The sequence below is a fragment of the Mandrillus leucophaeus genome, unplaced genomic scaffold (genome assembly GCF_000951045.1).
Source record: "Mandrillus leucophaeus isolate KB7577 unplaced genomic scaffold, Mleu.le_1.0 Scaffold5, whole genome shotgun sequence".
Taxonomy (NCBI): Eukaryota; Metazoa; Chordata; class Mammalia; order Primates; family Cercopithecidae; genus Mandrillus; species Mandrillus leucophaeus.
The window spans coordinates 10,241,621-10,250,381 of NW_012105364.1; the positions used below are offsets into that span (position 1 = coordinate 10,241,621).

General features: G+C 35.3%; 1 pseudogene across 1 annotated transcript in view; it reads right to left on the minus strand.

Annotated features, from left to right (window-relative positions):
* Positions 1 to 8,122: 8,122 nt before the first annotated feature.
* LOC105550924 overlaps positions 8,123 to 8,761 on the minus strand; it is a 114,499-nt pseudogene continuing 113,860 nt past the window's right edge. Inside the window, exon 2 of the transcript XR_001007801.1 lies at positions 8,123 to 8,619. The product of XR_001007801.1 is annotated as an elongation factor 1-gamma pseudogene (transcript). The remainder of the gene's footprint in view (positions 8,620 to 8,761) is intronic.

The following is an 8,761-nucleotide window of genomic DNA, read 5'->3' on the forward strand; positions in this document are numbered from 1 at the left end:
TGTTCCATTGCCCAAGGACGGGCAGGAGACAGATGCTTTTCTCTATCTCAACTACCAACAACTGCCAAGAGGCCTTCTTTCCTCTTGTACTAGTCCTCCTCAGCACAGACTCTTCACGGGTGTCCGGCTGGGGGACGATCAGGCCTTTCCCTTCCCACGAGGCCATATTTCAGACTATCACATGGGGAGAAACCTTGGACAATACCTAGCTTTCCTAGGCAGAAGTCCCTGCGACCTTTGGCAGTGTACGTGTCCCTGGGTACTTGAGATTAAGAGAATGGTGATGACTTTTAACCAGCAAGCTGCCTTCAGGCACTTGTTTAACAAAGCACACCCTGCACAGCTCAAAATCCTTTAAACCTTGAGTCACCACAGCACATGTCTCTTGCAAGGACAAGGTTGCGGGTAGGGTCACAGATTAACAGCATCTCAAATACAGAACAAAATGGAGTCTCTTATGTCTACTTCTTTCTATATAGACATGGTAACAGTCTGATCTTTCTTTCTTTTCCCCACAACTGCCATGCTAGGAATTACTTACATCTGGTGCTTGCTTGTGGTAAAAAAGGCATGAGTGTTTCCAATGGACCTGTAGTGGAACATGTGAAAGAAAACTCAACTGAAGCCATTGGAGATGCTCTATAGGGAAAATAATGATAATGATAATGAATACTTACACCATGGTTCTACGGGACGGATAGATGGATAGATGAGATGGTCTGATAGGCATATCGATAGAAAGTTTCCTCTCAGCCTATCAATGAAATTAGTTCTACTTATTATCATCCCCATTTTCAGATAAAGAAAATGAAGCAAGAGGTATTACATAACTTGTACAAGTTCACACAACTAGTAAGCGGTAGAACGAGGATTTGAACTCCAGCACCCCAGTTCAGTTATCTTAAGCACCACACTATGCTGGACACACAGAGAAAGTTTAAGTAAAGCAGACCACCAGAAAACCAGGAAGTGGGTAGCAGGAAGGTAGAAGGCCAGGTGGAGAAAATTGCATTACCTGCATCATGAAAATCTATGAAAGTGCACATGAGAGAAAGAGCTTTAAACATCTACCAGGCTCTGAAACAGAAAGCTAAGGCAGCTAAAGAAGTCATGTTTTTTGGTCCCAATTTTTATCCCTTCTCTCATTTCCAGTTTGACCCTAGAAGATCTTGGAATAAAATATTAGCCTCTTTAGCTTTTCTTTATTCACCCACATGCTTTGGAAAAAAAAAAAAACAGAATTAGTTTTTAAAACAGCTTAACTCATATTTGTCAGATTAATCTCTTATTCTAAGAAGGATTCACATTACTACTTGCAGTTTATCATAAGTTGCAAATTTCTAGACTCTGTGGATGTGTGTCCTCGTTACAAAAATGATTACAGTTGGAAACTCAGGATGAATGAGAAAGAGGCCATGAATTTGTGGTTCTGTTTTCCTCCTCACAGTTTTTTCTTTGCCAGACCAATTAAATAAACAATCTGAGTTTCAATTCTAAAAATAAAACACACGCATTTACAGTTGCCCAAATATGTTTTCATTTTCACAAATAAAAAGAAATACTACAAGGATTTAATTATAACAAGACTTTGACTTTTGTGGCAATATGATAGGTTAGTTAATGTTTGTGTACCTTCTCTAAAGAAAGAAATAAACTAGGACCCAGCAGGGCAGCCTGAATGCTGTCTAGCAGCTGTCACGCTGGAAATTTGTCGTATGGATTTCATAATAATAGAAATTAGCTGGCAACTCTTCAACACATCAGGCAAAAACGCTGCCATTCCTTTTAGAATTTTGTAGTGCAGAAGAGAAATGCTGGGGAAATTAATGCAGTCTTATGGAGGTGATAATTGTTAAAGAAAATAAAAGGATTAATAGCAGCCTATAGTGTGAAATGTGCAATTTACTGCAAGAATCCATGAATGAGGGTCTAAAACACTACTTTCAAAGGAATAATACTGAAGGCACTCAACAGCTGCCTTTCCTTCATTCTACAGATATTTTAAACTTCAAAGTTTGGCTACTACAAGTGTTAGGCAGACAAAGACTGGCAGGATCCTGTTGGGAAATGATGCACAATGAGGTAGTTACTAAAATTAAGAGCAATTACATTAACCAACATGGGTTTTTCCAAAGGAAGGTTATCCAAATTCTTCTTGGAATGTCAGCCAAAATATCATGTTACCTGAAATCTTCTAACTCTGAATATTAATTATTTAATCTAAAATTTCTCACAGAAAGAATATTTTTAAAAGATGCATTTTCATCTTTTTCCTGCCTCTGAGAATAGCTCTAAAAGGAGATAATAAATCCTACTTCAAATACAATTTGTTCCTCTAACATTTGGGGTTTAACCGATGAATTCTATTTATGGATTGATAAAAATGGAAACAAAACAATGGAACTCATCTGTCAATACCTAGTTCCCTTGTTCTCTCTTGCTTTTATACATCATAATGAAGAGTGACTTCAGCCTGGAACACTCTTTGATTTGAATCTCAATTTAGACATTCCTTCCTTTACAAATAGTTTCTTGATTCTTCCAAACATTAGAAATTTATGAGATAATTTTTGGCTGTTATTTTGTTTTTATTTGTCCATAAAATAAATTGGGGCTAATGTTGCCCCAATTTTTTTTTTTTAACTTTTAAGTTCCAGAGTACATGTGTAGGTCTGTTACATAGGTAAACATGTGTCATGGGGGTTTGTTCCACAGATTATTTCATCACTGAGATATTAAGTCTAGTACCCACCAGTTATTTTTCATTATCCTCCCCTCCTCCCAACCTCCACCCTCCAATAGGCACCCATGTGTCCAGGAGTTCTTATCATTTATCTCCCACTTAAAAGTAAAAATATGAAGTATTTGGTTTTCTGTTCCTGCATTAGTTTGCTAAGGATGGAATTTTTATGCTTTCAAAAATGTAGGATTTGTATAATAATATATTAGAAGAACATAAATGTTTAGTATTCTTAATGTGCTTTCATAATATCATATATTTCTCCTCTCACAGTACTTAGCACACACTGTATTGGATGAATTTATTTAATTTTTCCTTTTTCTAATCTTATAAATGCTGAGAAAGCAAAGAACACTGATATACAGTAAGCTCTGCATAAATACATGGAATGAAATGATAGATAAATTCAATAGAGTGTTTATAAAAATTCACATAGTAAAGTTCTGACTCAGAATACAATTAAGATTTTGGACAGCATTATAAAAATAAAAGCCAACCAAAGCACCAAAAATCAGAGAAAGATGGCTTACATAAACAAAGCATTTAGAAAATACTTTTAAAATGTGGAAAATAGCAATGAATGTTAACAGTAGATGAAGAAAATTCAGAAAGTAAATTCATAAGCAATATGAAAATTGTGCTAGTTATTTTGTCATGATTTTTAAAAAAATATTAAATGAAGCCATCCATTTTGTAAAGGAAGTCAAAAACAGAAATACAGGAATCCAGAACAAAGATAGTGAGTGAGGCAACAGAAGAAATAAAATGTGATCTGTTAGAACTTGGGAAAGAAGTAGAAAGAAAGAAAAATAAATGCAAAAAGGAAGACAAAATTTGAAGGAATGCAAAGGAGAGAAGAAACATAAAAATATATTGTAGGGGGCACAGATTATAAAAGTTGAAGTGTCAAGCACAAAGAAGGGAGATAAAGACACAAATAGGAAAAATTAGAGAGACTGTAATAAATATAGAAGACAGGCAAAATAATAATAGGAGTCTTGAAAAAATGAATAAATATTTATACAATTCTAGAAAAATGTTATTAAATACACATACTAGAAGAACACACAGTCAGCTAGAGAAGTGATCCAGAATGATTAATACTGAGTATAGTCATTAGACTTTAACAATACAGAAACAAATAGGAGGAAAAAAATATGGTAGGATTCAAATTTCTCTGCAGCTATAGAAAATATCAGAATAGTATTGAGCAATATCTAAAGACAATTAAAAGAGAAAGCGTAAGCTCAGGCTTTATTAAAGCCAGGATATAAAGTATGAAGCCACATTTTGTAGGACCAGCTTCCCTGCAAATGTCATGTACAATAATTCTAGAAATATTGTCTCTATGAACTTTCTTAAGGCTCTATTTAGGGAATTGCCAAAGAAATCATGAAATGAAAAGTCAGTGAGACAGAAATAACCTAATTACAGAAATTTGACTAAAATAAAAATGGAACTTAAAGTGGGTCGAACCACACAATTTCAATTTCCATTGTTTCTTCTTTCCTCCTGTATCTTTGCATTTTCATCTGGAGTTTTTTTTTCTGCTTGAAGACAATTTAGTGTTTTCTTTAGTGCTGTGTTCACAGTTATTGCTCTTCCCAAAGTTTATATATTTCATTTTCATTTTCAACGAAATTTTTCACTCAATAAAGGATTTTGATTGGCATTTTTTTCCTGGCAAGAAGTTACTTGTCAATGATCATTGCTGCTTTCAAGTTCATCTGTCTTCTTTAAATTCAGCTACTTTTAACATTTGCTTGTATTTCTCCTAAATTCGCATTACCTCTCTTCGGTCTCAAAATAATTCCACTTACGTATCTTAAACTCTTATTTTCTGTTTTGAAGTGTCCATGCTCATTCTGGGTATCTTCTTCTGACCAGTATATTATTAATAGTTCATAGATGCTACTCTCAACAGTATCTAATGGGCTGCTAAACCTTTATCACTTCTTTCCAAATTTGACTATGATACTTTAGTCCTAAAATTTCAACATTTTATAGTTTTCAGTTTTCTGCCAGATTTTCTAGTTTACATTACGTGTCCTTTAACAGAGTAAAATTGTTATTTTAGGGGTTTTGATAGATCAGTACCTGGAGCCCTGTGAATCTTTTCTGATGCGTGTTTCTGCTGGGTTTTGTTCAGTTGGTCTTTCCCCTTTATATACCTGGATATCTTGGATACTTTTATGTTCCAGACCTTGTTTTTGCAAAACTGGCTGCATAAATAATTTTTCTTGACCTAAGATAGTGTTACTTTCCTCTAGAGATGATTTATCTTTTGTTTCTGCCAGAGCAATATAAACATGGGATTGATTACCTTTATCTGCTTTTAGAAACTGAAATATCCCAAAGCTGACTTGAGAGTTTGCAAGGGTGTTTATCTGTCCAGTTGACCTTTACTTTTGGGTTGCAGCTTCTTGGAAGCCCTCCTCAAAGCTACAGGTATTCATCAGAGCCAAACTCCCCTTGCACACAGATTTCCGCTCTGGTGATCTGTAATAGAATTAGAGTTGGATTCTTTTCTGATGCACTTCACAACTAATAACTACCAGCAGAGATTCAATTATAAAAATAAAGAAGCTATTGAAGTACTGAAGCAAACTACGGAGAACTTTTATATAAACTTAGAGTGGAAAAAGATGATCTAACCATGACTTGCGATTCAGAACTCTCACAGAAAAGACTGATAATTTTTGCCATATAAAAAACTTTAAGAAAAACCTTTTTGCACATCAAGAAATACCATAAATTCAAAGAGCAACCCAGAAAAAATATTTATAATTCTGTCACAGACAAACATGGACTCTTGCTGGAATATATAAATCTCTAAAAATGAGAAAAAATGAAAAATGGGTAAGGGTTATGAAAATACAAAAAAATGTAAGCAGTCTTTAAACACAAATAGATGCTCAAACTAACTAATAATGAAAAAAAAAACAGGAGTTAAGCTTACTCTGAGTTGCCATTTTGTTTTAACACATTGGCAAAAACTGAAAAGTTCAAGAAAACATTCCATCGGTGAGGCTATGTTAAAACAGGTATCCTCATATGTTGCTGATTGGAGTAGATACTGGTGCAATTCTAATGAACAAAACTTTGTCAATAACTATCAAAATTGCAGAAATATTTCACACAACAATCAAACATATGACATATTTCTCACATATACTTGCATAGGTGAAAAATGATATACAGGTTAAGTATCTTGAATTTAAAAAAATCTGAAATGGTTAAAATCCTAAATTTTTTGAATGCCTATGTGGAGACTGAAAGTTTGCTGTTGTCTGTTGTTGCTGTTATTCAAAAGCAAGTATTCTGATGATGCTACTGTGCTGCTTTGTTACCCTGAACACATCATTTTTTCACTATATGAAGAGTATGTCATACATTTCACTGTTAAGTGCTTATGTAGGAATAAGAGTAAGACAATGATTACTTTATTGGTAGCATGTAAATTCAGAGTCAGAAATGGTGGCAACCACAGATTGTTCACAAACGTGGCTGAGAAAGTGACATCTTTGCTTTCTGATGGTTCAAGATACACAAACTTTGTTTCAGGCACAAAATTATTTAAAATGTTGTATAAGATCACCTTCAGACTATGCATAGAAGGTGTGTATTAAACATAAATGAATGCATGTAAAGACTTGGGTTTCCCAAGATATTTCATTAGGCATATGAAAATTTCCAAAATCCAAAATACGAAACACTTCTGGTCCCAAGCATTTCAGATAATGTATAATCAACCTGTGTATGCACAAGCTTATTCATTGCAGCATATTGTCTAATAGCAAAAATTTACATTTGTAATATTGAAATGTGCACCTGTATGAGACAGATCAAGTAAATTATGGTTACTTTATGTGAACTCAGATCATTGTTTTTACTTTCATATATATACCACAGGCCTAACATTTTTATTTTTATATATATAATTATTGTATATAAAATTAAATGCTTAATAACAATATACACTAAAATTAAAACAGTAACATAAATTAACACACACCCTATAACTAAGAAAACAAAAACTTTTGGAAGCATTCCATGCTGACTTTGTGTATTTCTGTACAAACAGGAAGAAAAAGGGCTTTGTCAAGAAAAGGAGAGAATGAGAAAGAGGTTCTATTGGAATATATTATCCAATAATCTGTTTTAGGAGAGCATATGAGTGATGTGGTATATTTTATAAGCCTTTCAATAATAGAACATAATTGAATTATCTTCAGAATCAAGTGACAAATTTGGTGGAAATAAAATTCTTACATCAAAATATTTTTCCTTCAAACTTCCAAAGAAAAGACCCCTGCCCCACCCAAGACTAGACCAGGTTACATACATATACTTACACACACACACACATGCACACATACACACACACACACTCACAAACACATCCTTTGCATTTCACCTTTCGTTGCAATATCATATATATAATTATTTCACTATGGAGTGGCTTCTCCAACATCCTGCAAATTCCATAATAATAAAGAATGTGCCTATTTTATTTGCATCTTTTTTCATATAGGTTTGTGTCAGATACAGATTAAGTGTACAATAAATGAATAAATGAGCAAATGAACAAATTCAAATAAATCCATAAAATGCCTATGTGTTTTTCTTTATTTTCTTCTGCTATTTATAATTAAAGTAAAAGTATCTAAGGAAAGGTACATTTTGCTCTGTAGTGAATATGCTGTATAGTCTAAGTATATGCTTAAAGGGTTTTTTAATTCTATTTTGAATTTAGTACAAATCTGTCTGTTCATGAAGCGTTTTACAGTCTGTTTTGTGTTTGGTTGGTTTTGTTTGTTTGTTTGTTTGTTTCTTGAGACAAGGTCTTGCCATGTCACCTTGGAGTGACATGGAGTGCAGTGACACAATCACGGATCACTGCAGCCTGGACCTCCTGGGCTCAAGGGATCCTCCTCCCTTAGCCTCCCAAGTAGCTGGGACCACAGGTGCACATCACCATGCCCAGCTAATTACCCTGTCTCTACAGTCTGTATTATAGAACTTTTTTAAAAATTTGGAATAATTTGGATTCCAAGGTTAATTATGTCCATTATTAATGCAAGATTTTGGGCAAAAGTGTAAATAACAATAATAGCTAACACAGAGTGCTCCCTTATGTGTCAGATACCTTTCCAGGAGCTTTATTAAACATACAAGTTAATTCCAGATTAATTCTGTGATGTTATGTTAATTTTATATCGATGAGTCATCTGAAACAAGCAGAGGTTAAGAAAGTTGTCCAAAGTAAGGAAGCCATGTGGGAGAGAAGAGACTCTTTTTTTTTCAATGTTCAGTTTCCTTTAATGACCCCCGTCTCCCTGAAGGGGCAGATGCAGGCAGCTAGGCGTTGGCAAGAGATGTTCACTTGAAGATCGTGCCCTGATTGAAGTCTTGGCCAACATGCTGGAAGGTCCCCTCCCAGGAAAAGTACTCTCGAACTTTCCCTATGAATATATTTGGATTCCAAGTGTCTCCTCGCTGCCAGGATCCAGTTTCCTCCGTGTGTATGATTCATAGTCCACCTGCCAATTTGCACTCAGAGGAAAGGCAAGCTCCTGGCCTCGGAAGACCCAGACTCTAGAAACGGAGCTGCTATTGTTGGTTCCAAAGGGGATGAAACTGGTGAAGGCATTCTTCCTCAGCTTGTCCAGTCGCTGGAACATTCCAGTGATGAGATTGCAGCTCATGAAGATCTGACTGAGTGAGTTCATCAGGGCAGCGATACTCTGAGTATCACAGGGACTAGCCATCCTCATCAAAGTGCTCCCAAAAATATGGCAGTGCCACAGGGAGTGTGTCCTTGTTGGAGTCCTTGTTGCTTAAATTCATCCAACAGGGCCAGGTGCGGCAGCTCACGCCTGTAATCCCAACATTTTGGGAGGCCGAGGCTGACGAATAACGAGGTCAGGAGTTCGAGACCAGCCTGACCAACATGATGAAACCCCATCTCTACTAAAAATACAAAAAATTAGTTGGGCATAGCGGTGGGTGCCTGTAATC